Source organism: Drosophila yakuba, chromosome 3L, assembly GCF_016746365.2.
Source record: "Drosophila yakuba strain Tai18E2 chromosome 3L, Prin_Dyak_Tai18E2_2.1, whole genome shotgun sequence".
Lineage (NCBI taxonomy): Eukaryota > Metazoa > Arthropoda > Insecta > Diptera > Drosophilidae > Drosophila > Drosophila yakuba.
The window spans coordinates 415,661-431,452 of NC_052529.2; positions in this window are offsets into that span (position 1 = coordinate 415,661).

The window sequence follows — 15,792 nt, forward strand, 5'->3', positions numbered from 1 at the left end:
ATATATCATGTTTTGGTTTTGGTTTTGCCACCGCCTCGGTCTCTGGGTCTCTCCCTCTCTCTAGAGAGTCGTGAACACCTGAGTTCTCTTCCACGCTCGGGGCATTCTCTGGAGAATTCGGTGGAGCAACTCTCAACACGCCAGCGGTGATATTGTGTTCTGTGGATGGTGTGTGATGTTGTTGAGGGCGCGATAAGACGGTCTACTGGGGGAGTCATTTGCTTCCATTATGGGGAGGCCCATTTCGGAATCTATTGAAGCTCGAAAGGGAAGATGTAATATTTGAAATGGGAAATTCAAGAATAGGTCGGGAAAATCTAAAAAAGGCAACCGTAATAGTTAGCAGAAATAAGACTTCAATTTTATAGTTCTAGCTAAGCCATTCAATACGATTATACTATTCTTGGCAATTTTCATTCAGCAATTGCATTAGAATTAAAGTCCACCATAAAGTTTAGCCATAAAACTTCCCTGTATACGCCACAATAAACATGTCTGCCATATCTGCCCATTCCACCAACCTGGCCTGTTCCCACAAAACATTTATGATTATTTCCATTTCCATGCCCATTCTCATAGTCATTTCCCCAGCTGGCGAAAACGGAGGATGGCTTAGAAGAGGAAGGGCTGACAACTTAGTTAAATAAGGCGCCACCTGTCAAGTGATTTTCAATAAAATAAATTCGTGATTACACGACAATATCGAAACGAAAAATCCAAGAGATCAGCACAACAATAACAAAAGACTCCCACGGGGAATGCTGCTGCCCGTTTGGCCTCCAGTTCTCCAGTCCTCCCCCACTCTCAACTGCCAGCTCCCAACTCCCCAGTTCTACCTTCCTGGCCCATCACACACGACTTGGGCTTCAGGTTGCGAATCCTTGGCACACACTCACATCCCCAGGCAGACGGAGCCTCCACTTCTGAATCGCAGTCGTGCAGGGTCAACGTCAATACTGAATGTTGTCGCCGTTCCAACTGTCCGTCCAACGGAGCGTCCGTCTGCCGTTGAGTCCGTCCGTCCGTCTCGGTGTCTTGGCTTGTTTACAGTGTGCAAAAATCATTTAGACAAGTTGACAAAAGCTCGTTTGGAACGTGAGTAACATGAGTTGGACCCGAGACTGGAGATTCGAACTGGGGACTCGAGACCTGAGGCTGCTGCCTTGGCTGCCTTCGGAATTGGTTCTGCCCGTCCGTCGGTTGCCGTTTTCTGCGGCTGTTTGGGCTTTTGGAGCTCCTCAAGTATCTGAGGTCTTAATTCTAAACATGGCAAATGTGCTTAGAGCGTGCTGCCTAGCTGCTTAGCTGCTGCTTTGCTACTCTGCTACTTTGCTTCTAGTTTGGCCTGCGGCGGCGAATGAAATAAAATGAGGCCTTGCCCCCAGCCGACTGACCTTTGGCTGTAATGAGAATGATATCCCAGTGCGGAATGTTCTGAATATGCCAGCCGAAACTAGGTTTAATGGTGGGTGTGATAACAATGATTGCAAAAGAGTCTCAGCAAGGGCCAAGTAACGTGAGATAAGTAACTGGAATGAAATGAAGATATATGAGCAAAAATAACACTTAACCTAGAAAACAGAACATCCATCTTAACTTGGCTCTGAAAGCAATCAGTTTTAACTTAAATGAATGTTTAATAAATTTATGTAAAGGTTTTTAGCTTTCTTGCTGGTTGGTTACACTTGAACGAAAAGAAGTGAAACTAAACGCATATAAAGTAAGACTTGGTGACCCCGACTGCGAAGAAAGCCCAAAAATCATCAAAAAATGTGCGAGTCACGAATTTGCCATGTAATTGCCTTATATAAGAACTCGTATATGACCATGTACCTGTCAGGATATCGACAGAGGCTTCAAGTTCGGAATATGTGCTAGAAAGTACACAAAACTTGAGCCGGAGATGGAGGTGGGGCATACTTGCCGTCGTCCTGCGGCACGTGATGTGCATAAGAGAATGAACCAGGATGCAGGATACGGCAAGCATTTTCGTCAGGATTACAATTCTCACTCTTGCTGGGAAGCCCCTGGAATGAGTATTGATTTTTTCGGGCGAAAGTTTAATGAAACTTCTAGTGATTCTAATTTGTAAAGTTTAAGGTAGAAACTATGCATCGATTGATTTATGCCCTTGGCCTGACAGGTTTATCAGCCGATCGGGGAATGTGGCAAAGACCTTCTGGGTCTGGGACGGATCGTATCGGATCCGTTTGATTGATTCGCTGAAAGTGCGACGAATGGAAATTACGAAAATCCAAGCAAAACAAACAAATAAATCGAGGCGAGCGATCCACAGTGATCCACCGATCCAAACGGTTTTGAGGGGTACGTGTTCGTCATATTAAAGGCCCGCTTTGGAGCGAGGGTTGGGCATTGGGATTACACTCGGAAAAACGTTAGAAATATTATAAGCATGTAACAATTTAGGCAGGGAATATTATTACAAGTAATAAGAGGAAAAGAGTTTGGAACCGTGGACTGGAGTGAAAAGTAGCTCCAAGTTTTTAAATATTTAAACATTACATTAAAGATAGTTTTGAGAAGTGCATGTATGACTATAGTTCAAAGCTACAAATTGTTGTGAACGCAGGTTTGTTTTTCGATGCCTCTCTTTTTTTGGCAGTTGCTGCCGTGCATTTAAATAGCACACCTGCTGAAGACCCTGGGACTCCACCAATTTCGTAGAATTTGTCGATATTTATGAGTCTCTGTTGCCGACCTGTGATTTCTTGGATTTGCATAACTGGGTCTCAGTACAGCCCGTACATGCTTAATTTCTCCCAAAAAAAAAAATGGCCACAAATAAAACAACTTTCGACGCCCCCGATTTTTGAGAAAGAGCAGAGGAGCCTAATCCATCTTGGTCACTTTTAGGGGATGATAACCGCCGGCGGAAGTGGCAAAGTCGAAAGGGAAGCCGGCTTCGAGATGGAGTTTCTTTGATATTGATTTTTCCGGGACCCACTCGCATCTGGAAGACGTGACTGGAATGGTCAGTTTCCCATCGCTTTCCCTCCCGAACTGGGACTTCATCTTGGGGCCGCACTGTATGCAAAAGTCGCACCTAGAACGTGTGAACAGTTTTTAGCAATTAACTGACAACTGATGATGGCAAAACTAGGAAGAGGAGGCTGTCCCCCTCTACTCACTCCCCTTTCCAGTAGCATGCGGCATGCGGCATGCGGCATGCGGCACGCGGCGTCATGCAGTCTGGCCCGGCCCAAAAAGGATGGAAGGGGATTGGAGCGGCGATTGGAGCGGCGTGCCCCAAACATTCATCCTAATTGGCGTTCAATCTCCGGCTGCCTTCGATTTGCATGCACACGCGATGTCCGCTGGCCAAACTCGAACCGAAACTCCCAGCATCCCAGGCAAAGTGGATGCGGCAGTCGGTAGCCACGTTCTCACATTCCAATTTGGACCAGCTATTATGGCACAGTGGGAGCGATGGTTATATTCTGGGATTTTCTAAATAATATCCTACCTTTGATTTTGACTTGAGCAACAAAAGTTCTTTTTTCATTCATTTTATAACACTTTCATAACTAGAACACTTTATTATTAAGTTTTTAATTTAACTTTCCGTCCAGTGTAAGATATAAAGCCACAGACGAAGCGCAGCCGATGTGTTTGCTCAACTAATTAACATTTTTAATGGCGAATCCTTGTAAGAAAACCTTGGATGTGTCTCGAATCGGGGGAGTGGAAAAGTTGGGAGGGGAACGTCTTGCGTTTATTTGTGTTTAAAGGATTTGCCTGAGCTGCGGCCAATGTCAAATGTTTTTGTTTAATTTAGATCCATAGCGGCTGATAATTTATGCCGCCGCAACTTTCGCCTGAAGAGCGAAAACAGAGAGCGGTTGAAATACATACATAGCTGGGTCTTTTGACGGCGTTTTTGATTTCGGGATGTCAGACATCCAAGCTCGAAGCTCTCGTCAGATTTTAATCGGGTTGCAGTCGAGAGAATCGCGAAGAACCTTAGATAACATCAGTTTGGGTTTTGTAATAGAGAAATATTTCATGTGGCCCAGGAAAATGTTTGGACAGCACTTGACTTATCGCCAGACACTATCCTCGATGTTCCTGTGTGGCTCTTATCCTTCGGGTCCCAGGGTGTCCTTGGGCAGGTCTTTACCGTTACGCTCACTTTCTAAGGAAAGGCACGGAACCCAATAATGTCATAAATTTCATAAAGTGTCAAAAGGAACACCTGAATTCCTTCCCAGGACATGCCTTCTACCTCACTTTTACTGTTGAAGACAGTTCCTTTTGTAAATCTATAGATAGGGATAGGGGCGTTTGCCCGGTTTTATCGTATTATCACAACTGTGAGAACAAGGAAAACATTAAAGTTTTCCTTACAAACGTGGTTTTTTATTTTCATCAGGTTGGTAGTATAGCAAGATAACTCTGAAATAGGCCAAAGTATATAAAGTAAAAAATACTTACTAATGAGCTGTGTTCCATTTTTAAGGAATGTAATACCTATCGATATTCCCCGAACGTGTTTTTGTAAAGGGTTCAATGAACCAAACCCACGAAAATCGCCGCAAATTCAGACCGGACTCTCGCTTACTTACCTGTTAATAATTCATGAAAATTTTTATCGCCGGCCGCAAATAAATTGAGCTGTGCCGCCCCAGCAATACCCATTTCGGTTTTACGATCGATCGAAATTCCCAGTTCGAACATTCCCAACTTCCTTGCTGACCAGTTCGATTCGGTTCGTCAGCATCGCCATCGCCATCGCCATCGTCATCATCATCATCGCCATCGTCATCGCACGGTCATCAAGTGTGGATTGTCCATAAAATAAACCCTCGCATGAGGCGGAGGTGTCTTCAACCCTGCCGACATATGCGAGCATTTGGCCCGTTCGATATTGAGGAATAGGAATTCCTTGGAGCGAAGCAAATATATGCAGCTTTAATTATATGTATCAAGTGGATTTGCAATCGCAGTCGGAATTCTAAAACAATTTAAGGAAACGAGCCGGTGGCAAAACAAATTGAGTTATTAAAATTAAATCACTCAAGATTCCTGCAATTTTTCGTGTCAAACGGGTTTCTCGTTCGAGTTCTAGAAGGGGTTATGCCGGACGAGGGGCTTGGGGGCGGCTTCTGACTGGGGGAGTGGCGCCTTGTTAATTAAAATGCAATCAGCGTTACGAATACTAATGAAATAATCTGTAGCTCAGTGTTTCTGTTTGTACTTACTGGACTTGGAACATAACTCAATTTGTCAAACATTTTTTACAATCGCAAAAGACGAAATTCGGGGAGTTATAGACAATGACGGAATTTGTCACTGTCACTTTTTCGATAAAGGGGTGGTAATCAAATTAAATATAATTGTAATTAAAAAAATAGCTATTTTTATAGCATATCAGAGAAACCATATACTGATAAAGAAATCTGTGCAAACTGACCCCATCATCTCAGCATTTCATCATTCCTTGCAAAGTTCCTGGTGCTGCGAATGCTTCATTAAGTTTGGGATACAGCCTCAGGGAGAAAAGAGTATATAAAAGGCGAGATGCTTATTACCTTCGCTTGTCTGCACGCAGGATTTCGCCTGAGGGATTCTCGGGGGTCAAGGGTCAAGTCCTATGCCTAATGAAATGGAAATCGAATTTCCGGGGCGGCTTTAACCGGCGATAATCTGGCTAATCTTTAATAAAAATACGAAAACGGAGCTCATTTTTTTAGGGTAGTGATTGATAATTCCTAATAAGAAAAAGCCCAACTTTGCGAGGCTTAAACTCAAACTATCTTTGCTATGAGGAAATAGTGTAAAATATAGTCTTTAACTATTGTTCTGAACTTGGAAATCCCGTTTCCAAGTGCCTACTGATTTTTGACTCTCCAGCACGATTTCCATATTACGCAAACAATTTGCAAGAAGTTTTCGGGGCAATAAAATTAATCTAGCATCTAAATGAGCCATCTCCACGACATGGTCGAGTGACTTCTGTCCCGGATTCTGGTCTTCTCTCATTCTGTTGACCATCCCAAGAGAGTCCGAAACCGCAGAGAAACAGAAGCCAACCAATCTTGGAGGGAGATGGCAGTCGGAGATATGCGATTTGCTTTTGAATTCGGACATAAATAAAACGGCGACAAAGATTGCGGCAGTTTAAATTAATTATTTAGCAAGCTGGAAAATTATTCTAGTGGCCTGTGCGATTTATCAGCGTGTTATGTATTATGTATGCTAATGCCTACATTATTTTGGGGTCATATCTTAGCGCTTTCTCCTCGTCCTTTGGCCACCCTTTGTGTTCTGGGGGTTACTTACTCCTTCGCTTAATTTCCCTCCCTTTTTGCCTCTTGGTGTGTCACGCATTTGGAAGCCGCTGAAAGCTTGATGCCACTTTATGATGTCCTTGTCCCTTTAGAGTTTTCCTACTTAGCCAAGCAGATTTTCTAATTAAAAGATGTGGGACTGCCAATGCAGTAGTTTGACTTCCATTAGCTAAAAAGTTTTTTATGCCTAATTAAACAATAAGCAAGGAAATGCTGGGGACAATAAATGGTTTTTAAACTTTTAGTTTTCCCTCGGCGAAATAAGAGAAATTTTATTAAAAAATCGCCAAAGATACATATACCTAAAACTGGCCTTGCCATTTGTCCAGGGTTTCCATTATCGGCATATGCTGCAAACTTATCCACCGAAATCTATCTATCTGCCCCCACATATCTAATCTATAAAACTGGAACAGCCGTCACCCGTAGCCACAGTGGAACAAGCCGATTACATAAACCCAAACAGCAACTCTTAAAAACAAAAAATACACGACCAAAAACAGCCGGAAGTTGGTGTGAAATATTATGCGAATTTCTCGTCGTGGGTTGCCCCTTGGCAAAGTAGCTACCCTTCCTCCGCAAAGTGGCCCACCCTCCGAGATTTGCCTTCATGTTTTACAGAAATTTTAAAATGTTTTCACGGTGGCTTCGGGCGAATGTCAATAAACAGCAACTGTCACCAATTTCCCACTGGCACTTCCCCAGATTTTCCCGATTCCTCGCTGTTTTGACAATAAGAGGATGCGAGTGCTAAAAAATACACGCGAGTGTGCGAAATTGTCGGAGATTTATCAAATCGCGAATAGAACTTATCACATCCTGTTCTGTTGCTCTGCCGGCAATTTCATGGTGAATTATTTGACGCTCTGCGATTTGCAATTTTAAAATGCGAAATTTCATTTAAATAAAACAGCGATTTGTCTGCAGAACCCCGCGGGAAACGTTAATTTCATGTTATGTGATTATTAGCAGTTACCGCGCTAAGTAGATTAATTCGCTGTCATTTGGCCAGGAGTTTCATTAAAATGCCTGAGATGTGGATGTGAAGTTCCTCAACCTATCAGTATGGAAAAGTCTCAGCTGAATTGACTTCACCTGAATTGAAGAAGCATGTGGAAAATAAGTTGTAAGTGCACTGACAATTGTAATTATTTGGTTGTCGTCGTGGAAATTACGTGAAATGTTGTTAAAAATATTTTAACAGCTAAAGTTGGGACATAAACGAAGTCGAGAAACGAAATTTCTGATTTGCCTGACCAAGAAGGCCATAAAAAGCGAGAGAGACGGCGAGCTGAAGCGAGGCAGCGATAGAGTCGTAATGATTTCCCATTTGAGATAAGGTGGGGCATCAGGTAACTCCCCCTACCGCTGCCCCTCCTAAATCCTCTCCCCCGCGATCCGTGCTTCTGTGCGCCATTAAAGCCCTAACCCAAACTGGATCCGATCCGATCGAGACTGAAAACTGCTCTCGTTTCGTTTTTAGATCTGGCCTGATTTAGTTTCGGTTTTGTTTCTCCGCAGCGGAGAATTAACAAATTTTATGGCCCCTCGATGTGACGAGCAAGGCAAATTGGGTTTGGGAACAGATCGGAGATATACATAGTATGTAGTATGTACAGAGTCTGGCCAAGTGTGCAAATATAAGCCAATTGAAGCGGTTAATGGAGTCATCTGGCCAAGTAGATGCTATCTAGTTGCTTTTGGCACCGCCGAGATACGTTTGAAGCTGACCGTTGGGAAAACCAAGTTGAGAAATGTTTCTAGGAAATGTATTGAAGTAATGCAGGTTGACCAAAAATTTAATCATAGATTAATAACGGCAGCTTGTTTAGTTGGCACCAAGAAATACCATATAGAAACACGTTGACTTGGAGAGGAACATGTTTTAATAACTAGTAAGCTTTATTGCTTTTCTACTAGTTTGTTGCACAACATCGTTTTGTTTCCCACAAATATGACATGTTCACAATTCAGGGTTGATTTATAGCATTTTCTTGGTCATAACGCAATTCGCACTTTGATGTCTTGCAGTGAGCATCTAACGCTCATCTGCATATCAGCGAATCAATTCCTGGTTGATCGTATCGCCCCAAAAGACCCGTTCCTTGCCCCCCTGAGAACTTTGGAGTACGCCGCCGATTCCCGATTCTCGATTCCGAGTGCAGTGCCATAACTTGCAGGCGAAGTGACTGCCTGCGCTGCTACTTCAGAAGACGCTGCCTTATGAAAAAATACGAAGTATTAAAATCATAAATCCAATTGGAAATGCGCGTCACGTGCGGGGAACGTTAGTCTCTGCCAAAGGAGCTGCCGACGCCGCTGTTCGTTGACTTCAACTGCTCCGTCTCCGGCTGCATCTGGTGGATGTGTATCCACGTCGCGCATGGAGTACATCGCATTCCCGCCCCCTCCCGACTTTAATTCCTACGGCTGATTTTACTTAAAGAGATTAACTTCTAGGCTCTATGGAAATGCCCATCATAGTTTGCTTTTCCCGTGAAATATTCATGATCCCAACACGGGCAGCTCAGGGCCATAAAACAATAAAAGTTGAAGCAACCGGAGGCCATAAAAATATTTAATGCAAAAGGAATTGTCATGGAGCCCTGGCACTGGCTCCCTGGCTCAAACAAACAAATAAGTCTCCACAGACATATGAGGGAAAAGCTGCCATAAATTCACCGCTCCGTCCTCCTCAATTATGCAACGGAATGTTTTATGTTCTCCGTTCTGTGTTCTGAGTCCTGTGCGAATCTTGAGCTTCCTCTCCTCCCCACCATTGCAGGATGACTCCTGGCGGCCAGGACATGCGTGGCTCCCACGGCGCGGAGTTACTTTAGTTGATTAGTGTCGAGTGGCTGATGAATAAGTAACAAACAAATTATCACTCACAGGCTGGTGGCTCAAAGGTGAGCGGAGTTTCAGTTGCGTTTCCCTTCAATCGTGGCATTTGCATAAACCTTTTCCCCACCTCAGCGGCCAACTGTTTGATCCGCAGACAAATTACCGCCGAAGTACAGAAACCCAAAAAAAAGGGGAAAATCAACCTCAATACGAAGTAAACAGCCGAATATTCAAATGAAGATCTCGGCTACGCTGTCTACATATTAAAAAGCACACAAAACACCGAAAATCTTTGCAAGTCCTCAAACAGAAATACATAATTGGGAATGGGAACGGTTCATTGCAAGTGGCGGAGAAATGGGTTTCACTGCAAGAGAAATGGAATGCGTCAGAAAAGGGCTTTAGATAAGATAAGTTCAGCTGATAGCTGATTATTCAGGAAATCCAATCAAACGGCTTTAAAAGTACCTACAGTGGCGTGCAAGTATGAGTACATGTTTGCAACTTTTGACTGTTCGCCTAAATAAAAAAGGTATTAGTTAAGCAAATGAACCCAAATTTTTACTGTTGATTCTTTGATTATTTATTTACAAATTCGTAAAAAAAAAATAACAATAATGTAATTCTTTTCGTTAGTAAAAAAATAAAATTTAAATTAACTCGCATGTACTCAATTATGCTCAATTTGAATTTTTCAACAAAAGCTTATCTTTTAGTACTTAGTCCAAAGACCCTTAATTCTGATGACGCTTTTTATTCGATTTGGAATACTTTCCACCAGATTTTGAACAATTTCCTTCGGAATAGCTTTCCATTCTTTCTGGATTCGTTGCCACAACTCGTGTTGGTTTGCTGCAACCGATTCGGATTGTCCCAATCGTCTTTTCACAATCGACCACAAATTTTCGATTGGATTGAGATCAGGACTCTGAGCTGGCCACTCCATTAACTTAAAATCTTGATTTCCGATCCATTCCTTCACGATTTTGGACGTGTGTTTCGGATTTCCATCTTGCTGGAATGTGATATGACTCTCATTATAAACGCATTTGTCAACAAAATCGCAAAGATGGGTCTGCAGAATATCTAAATAGTCCTCTTTTTTCATAGTTCCTTCTATTTTCTTTATTGGTCCAATGCTCCACCAGGTAAAACAGCTCCAGACCATGACATTTCCTCCTCCTTGTTTTACTGTTTCCTGTAGGTGCCGTCTTTGCAGCGACTCTCCAGGCTTTTTCCAACAATATTGTTTTCCGTCCGACTGGTATCGATTGAATTTTGATTCATCAGACCATATAACTTTTTTCCAGTCGTCCACTTGCCAATTTTTATGTGCCTTCGCAAATTTTAGCCGTGCTTTTATATTTTTATCGGATAAGGCCGGTTACTTTTTTTTTAATTCGGAAACGAATCCAATACGCTTAAGTGCTCGACACGCTGTCCACTGGCTGACAGGCTTGCCTATAGCTGCAGACGCATCCTTGGGTCTACAATTGTTATCCTTTTTAATATTTTGCATCATTAGCCGCGAACCTGCATCGGTCAACAATCGACGTGGACTTCTTCTTTGAATTTTGGGTACCGCGTTTCGCCTTTTTTGAACACGAATGGCTGCTGATTGGCTTATATTTAACTTCCCAGCTATTATACGCGTCGAAAATCCATTTTCAGTAAGGTTTATCACTGAATCTTCAACATTTATTGGCAATTTCTTCATATTATTTGTTTTAATAGTTAAGAGCCAAAAACACGTGGAGATTCGTACCTTTTTGGTTGAAAGCTTTTATATTTATACTTTTATATTAAACTTTCTTAAAAACAAACGGTAAATTCTAAAGTTAAACTTTCAGTTGAATGAGCTGTCCAACTTTTGTTGAAAAATTCAAATTGAGCATAATTGAGTACATGCGAGTTAATTTAAATTTTATTTTTTTCCTAACGAAAAGAATTACATTATTGTTATTTTTTTTTACGAATTTGTAAATAAATAATCAAAGAATCAACAGTAAAAATTTGGGTTCATTTGCTTAACTAATACCTTTTTTATTTAGGCGAACAGTCAAAAGTTGCGAACATGTACTCATACTTGCACGCCACTGTATGAAATAATTTAGAAGGCAATGCTCTAGTAAAAAGTGGCTATCAAATTATTATGATTTTAAAATGCCAAAAAGTCCCAAATGCTCTTATTGCAATTCACTGAACGCTTTCGTTGGTGTGAACTTCATGGATATCTTTTGTTCAAAATGGCCAAAGTTGTTTGTCGTTAACAGCCCCAGAAACAGAGGCATCAGAGGAATCGAACGCAACAGCCGCAACAGCAGCAACATCTACAGCAGCAACATCTACAGCAGCAACGTCAACAACAGCAGCAACATTGACGGCAGCAACTTGGACGCAGTAATCAGTCACATCGAGCATCGACTTTCCAAGTGAATGGGCGGGACGTGACTGAGCTGGGCATATAGATGGATAGGATGTACGTACGGATGGGTCCCAGTATATAGGGACATACATATGTATGTACATAAGTGCTGCATATATGTATAGTGTTGTGAATGGGGGGAGTGCTGCCCTGTCCCTCGCAGCTGCAGAGGCATTTGTATTCTATTTGCTTATGTAAACATGGCTCCAACTCCACACCACCCCCCTTGGCCACCCTCCCCCTCTGCCTAACTGCTCCCTGCTCCCTGTTTACTTATTTACTTTTGTCTTCGCTAGCCCCGTCTCCCTCGCTCCAGCTGCTGCTGTCTCTGTCTGTTTGTGTGTTTGGATTTTTTCCTCGGTTTGAAATGTGACTGAAATTTTAATGCCAAAATTTTTGTTTGCCCTCTCTATCTGTCCCTCAACTTCTGTCTCTTTCATTTGCATTCCATGTTTAGTGAAAACAGGAAGGGGGCGGTGGGCGGAGGGCGTGGCAAGGAGGGGCTCTAAAGACAAGGCATGTGTGGATTTATTATGCTGATTTTATGCGTTGTCGTTTTTAATAATAAAGAAAAAATGTATTAATGACTAATAAAATGAAGCCGAGAAGTTAACGTCATGTGGTGAGTCACAATTAAAATTATGACGGGAGAAATCGAAGTCGCATACTTTGTAAAGTAAGTTAGTCATTGCGAGGTTCAATACTTGCATAAACCCTCAAACACAACTATTTGAATAGCCAATAAAATGTATACTCAAATATCCTTAGGTATACACGCTATTCACATTTGATAATTGAGCCATTATTGTGCCATGAGCACGATAAATATCAATTACATACCCTCTTACAAAAAAATAGAAAAACAATTTTCGCTAAAAATTTCAATGCTTACAATTGGTATTTTCGGTATAATTTGGGTGAAAATGGTCAGATAGCAAAAAGAATTACAGTTTTTTACTCCTAATTACCAATCCTAACCAACCAAGTCACTTTTTGACCGACTCTGTTAAAACAATTTCATCAAAAATTGCAAATAAATGTGAAAAAAAATTAAATATTTTTTGAAAACACAGTTCAACTGGAAATTTAATTACGAACTCAACGAGGTATGACATTCCATATTCGGACCAATATTTCGAATGCCGTGATGAAAATACTGATATTTATAGGCGCAATAATCATCATCAAATTTCCATCAAATGGAAATAATGAATATGAAAATTGCTTAGTAGCAATGTAATTACTTCTAATACTTTTTGAAAAAATCTATAATTAAAGCTGGTATGATATTGATCTAATAAATGGCATGCCATTTAAACTAAACGTTATTAACATTTATTGCAGAAAATCAAATAGTTTTATTAGCTTAACATGAAATCACCCATTCCGCCAGTTCTCCATATCATTTCAATTTCATGCATACCAAATGAGAAATCAGAAACATTTATCCCAGATTTCAATGCACATGCTTGAAAGGAAAGTTGAACTTTGAGATATTTGCCGGCCACTTTTCATCTAGTTTTTCTTTGTAGTGCCTTTGCATTTTGCCGAGTTTGAGAAATGTGAAAACATTTGTAATTTGCATCTCGAGTTTGTTACCCCAACTTCAAAGTCGCTCACTGGGAAACGGAACTTTTTAATGAGATTTAATGGGGCCAGTGGGAAAAGTGGAAAAAGTCCGGGAGCCGAGAGCAGTAAGTGGGCATTAAATCATTTGGCCACCGCGGATAAGGAGACTTTGGGACCTGAAAAGGTGGTTAAGGGAGGTGGTGGAGGTGGTGGAGGTGGTGGAGGTGGTTAGGTATCGGGTTACATGACCGGAGCATAAATCTCTCCCTCAGCGATAACCGAAAAGTATTCAAAATGAATTATTAAACTGCAACACGAGCACACGGTCACAAACCACTGAAAAGGCGGACTCGAGGAGATTCATCATTTCATAATTAGACCCCCTCCCAAACCTCAAACGCCACCCATGTGGAGCAGCACATGACTGCAGAAAGTTGCGGACTTTTCGGCTCTTTTGGCCGAATTTCTGTGGTCGCAAGTGTTAATAATGGCATTTGATCCGTAGTCCCTGGCCCCCAAACTGGGCTTATCCTCTGCGGTAAATGAAATTAAATTGTCCTTTTTCATTTTGATGCATATCAGTGCGGGGGGATGTGAGGACGAGCAGGACAATAAATTAATATTAGCACAGGGCGGGAGCCACAGCAACCCCCGGAACGAATAAACTAATAAAGCATATGGACAGGACGTCGGAAAATGTTACATGTGTGGAGGTGGATTGGGAACTAGAAGGACGACTAGAAGTCCTGCGGCAGGATGCGTGTGCGTGAAGTTCGACTGGTGTCAGTTTGCTGTCAGTGGCAAGGGAATGGGTATGTGGGTGTGGATGGGTGTGTGGCTGTGGAGGGGCAAGTGAGTGGTTGGGTGAATGAAGGCACACATCAGTGTCAATCAATTTGTGCAAACAGCCATGAGCGGAGGATGATGAGCGGCAACCTGCAGCAGCGACTAATTGAGGAATCAACAGGAGGATGACCCGAAATTAGTGGCAAAAACAAGTGTGCGAAAATAATGAAATTAACTTCGATCTCTAACCTCAAGTTGGTCACACAGTGGTGTTTAGTGGTATATGCAACTTTATTTAAATACATAACTTATGATTTTGTTATTTTCTTCATTCTGATGTTATACACCTATACGTTCAGCGAATATTGCCTGCATTAAGCCACAATTTGCTGACGACTGTCGGCGGTTTGGGTAATTGTGGCCATTCAGAGGACAAGCACACACAACACACAAGCACAAATACACACACATGAGGGGCTTAATGACACACACCCACACACGCGCCCAGATAATCACTGACCCTTCCCCTCGCCACCACCGTCCCCGCCCCCGCCTTCCTGGCATCATTTAAAAGGCTTTTGTCGAGAGACAAGTTCATGCATTATTCATTGCACGGCCCCACGCATTTTTCCTCATTTTCCTGTTGTTGTTTTTCCCCGAAAAACGCCGTTCAGCAAGTGAAAATTTAATAAAGAGAAATTTCTTCTTGCTAACGAACTTCCTGTTCTTCAATAAATGCGAAGGCAAAGGACTGAGGATTCGGCGAGGCAGTTGGAGGCTTAACTCACCAAATTTATTTCGCTTTCCTCGCGTTTTCCTATTTCTGAAAGCAATTAAATGCATTTCGAATGAGTTTGACCAGTTAGTGATACAGTCAACATCATACAGTCACATTTGGGTGGATGGTTGACCCATCGAACATCGACTTATTAGTGGTAGATTAAATTATTAAATTAAATATTAAAAAGCTTACTGAGATAGACATTTCCCAAGCATTTTGTATAAATGTCCTTACGTATAAAGACCAAAGGTAAAGACCTTTGTTGTCACGGCGCTTTTCCCACATGAGCAGTTCGCATCTCGGCCGTTTGCGATGATTCTTATTGGCACTTGGCCACATTTTCTGCATTCTGATGTCCTTGCTGACTCCTGGCAGCTCCTTGATGCGATTTCTATCACCGCTGGCTGGGTGGAAAAGGGAAGAAAGAGCTAAGCAGACCGAAGAAAAACAATTTTCGCAACAAAGCGCAGGAAAAGCCAGCCAAGTGTCGAATGATGTCGCAAATGGAAACACGTGCAGTACAGACACACACACACACACACACACACACACACACCTTGTTTCCACAGCTCTACCTCTGCCATCCCAAACCTCGCGCCCGCTTTTCCATTTTCCACCCACTCCCCCTTTTTGCGACTGTTACTCGCCATTCAGGGTTGCATTTAGAGACGGTCTAAATTTGTTGGGTGCCAACATTAATTTTATGTTTGTTAATTTCTTTTATTTTTCGAGCATTTTTTATGCCAATTCCTCGACAATTTCATGGACATTTGCATATTTTGTACCTTCTTCGACCCTTCGGAAAATTCCAAGGCGTTTCGCGTAGGAATAGAAAAAATGAGACTAACAATTGTTCGAGAAATTAAAACGGGGAAAAATTGCGTTAAATTTATCGTCTGTAAACAGGCCGAAAGGCCGGGAAATTAGTTCAACTAGGGGTAATATTAAAAAAAGAATTGTGAACCGTGGAGGGAGAGGGAGAGGGAAAGGGAGAGGGAAAGGGTTGGGAGGTCAGACCACCATTCCACGATTTGAGCAACCCTTTGAGGAAAACAGGACCCGCACATATGCTGCATTCG